This window comes from Erinaceus europaeus, chromosome 5, assembly GCF_950295315.1.
Source record: "Erinaceus europaeus chromosome 5, mEriEur2.1, whole genome shotgun sequence".
Classification (NCBI taxonomy): Eukaryota; Metazoa; Chordata; class Mammalia; order Eulipotyphla; family Erinaceidae; genus Erinaceus; species Erinaceus europaeus.
Window position 1 is genome coordinate 72,305,225 of NC_080166.1, and position 2,258 is coordinate 72,307,482.

Here is a 2,258-nt window from a genome sequence, read left to right on the forward strand (position 1 = left end):
TGGTGGCCACAATGGGGCTACAACAACAAGGGCAACAAGGGGGGAAAAAAAGATGGCCTCCAGGAGCAGTGGATTCATAGTGTGGGCACCGAGCCCAGCAATAACCCTGGAGGAAAAAAATATATATATTTCCAATACAGAAAGATGTTAGTTATAATTAGTTAAGTTTTAGATGAATATTTTAATTCAAAATATTTGCAGTTGATGTAGCTGCATATTTTAATGTAAGTAATGTCTGTCTCAAAGACAAGAGTACGAACTGACTGAAAGTGGAGTTCAACATATGGATGCAACCTAATGCCCATTGGCAGATGAGTGGATAAAAGTTCCAGGGACAGATAGTCTGGTGTCTCTTCAGATCACATAAATCTTTTACCTTTAATTAAAGATTTCTATGGGAACAATTCAGAGTTTTCACTCAGTTTTTGCAGGCCTTGTACCACTCACAAGGTTAATATCTATGTGAAAATTTATGGGATATATATATGTGTGTGTATATGTGTATGTGTATGTATATTATTCAAAAAGATAATGCCGGGAGTCAGGCAGTAGCACAGCAGGTTAAGTGCAGGTGGCGCAAAGCTCAGGGACCAGCATAAGGATCCCAGTTGGAGCCCCCGGCTCCCCACCTGCAGGGGAGTCACTTCACAAGCGGTAAAGCAGGTCTGCAGGTGTCTATCTTTCTCTCCCCCTCTCTATTTTCCCCTCCTCTCTGCATTTCTCTCTGTCCTATCCAACAACGACAATATCAATAACAACAACAATAATAACTACAACAATAAAAACAAGGGCAACAAAAGGGGAAAAAAATAATTTTTTTAAAAAATAAAAAAAATAATAATGCCAATGCCCATATCCAGTAGAGAAGCAATTACAAAAGCCAGACCTTCCACCTTCTGCAAAAAGAATTTTGGTTCATATTCCCGGAGAGGGCAGGGATGATCAGGGGAAGATGACCAGAAGGCTCTGAACTTCAACCCCATCAGGACCCAGAGAGAAGAGGAAAAATAAATAAATAAATAAATAAATAAATAAATAAATAAATAAAATAAAGGGGGGGAGCACACTCAGAAGTACCAGTGTAGTAAGTGAGACTTAGAAAGGAAGAGAAGGCAGAATCATAGGAAAAATGGGCAAATATATATAAACAGAGATAGTTATAAAATTAACAGTCAACTCGTATCTGTGATCTTCAGAGAACTACTACAGTTTTCAATGGAAGGAATGGGGAACAGATCTCTGGTGATGGGAAAGGTGTAAAATTATACCCATGATATCTTATAATTTTTAAATCAATCTTAAATCACTAACAAATTTTTTAAAAGTATTTCAATGTTTATTTTATAACCCCACTGACTGTTTATAAAGGTATATATTTTACATACATCCTACAGGGTTTTAGTTAATATATATTTTTTTCAGGCATTACTTACTGTTAATTTTCTAGACCAAATTAGCATAAAAGTTAGCAAAAATAACATTAAACTCACAAAGCATGAAATTGTTGCATTGAAAAAAAACTGCACTAATTTTGCTTAAAATTAGAACACTGCCAAATGGGGGCCGGGTGGAGGCACACCTGATTGAGCGCACATGTTACAGTGCACAAAGTCCCAAGTTCAAGCCCCCAGTCCCCACCTGGAGGGGGAAAGCTTTGCAAGTGGTGAAAAACGGCTGCAGGTGTCTCTCTGTTTTCCTTCTTCTCCCTCAGTACATCCCCCTTCCTCTTGATTTCTGGCTGTCTCTATCCAAAAGATAAATAAATATGAAGAAAAGAATATTAAAAAAAACACTGCCAAGTGAATCCTATTAACACAAACTATAAGGTAATAAAATGCCTCTTTTTTGGCACTGCTTAAATGAATAAAGATTCATTCTTTGGAAATCCCGTAGTATAAAATAAAATAGAATACAAATCATAGGCAAAAAAGTGAGGTGTGTTTAGACAAGCCTAGAACAGAGCTGGTGTCCTCTAAAGCAGATAAAGATCTTCTATTTAATATTATCTGGGGCAGAGATCGCTTGAGGGGAGATTCCTACATTTTCATGTAAATGTGGAAAATACACTGTGTCACAGAAAAAATTTTAAAAAGTTTCTTCACCTGGTTCTTGTGACTGTAGAAGTGAAGTTTGATATAAATCATCACAAAAGTGAAATGCACAGTCCCACCAAGTTTATCTGCAAAAATGTTAATGAGACCTTGGAGGAAGTTTGACTTGTGTGTGCTGAGCCTGTACTTATATCAAAGATAACAAAT

The 2,258-nt window shown here is 36.8% G+C and overlaps 1 non-coding gene across 1 annotated transcript; it reads left to right on the forward strand.

The window, feature by feature from the left end:
• Positions 1 to 338: 338 nt before the first annotated feature.
• LOC132538786 (U5 spliceosomal RNA) lies at positions 339 to 453 on the forward strand. The gene has a single exon (XR_009550109.1). It is a non-coding gene; the product is annotated as a U5 spliceosomal RNA (small nuclear RNA).
• Positions 454 to 2,258: the final 1,805 nt, after the last annotated feature.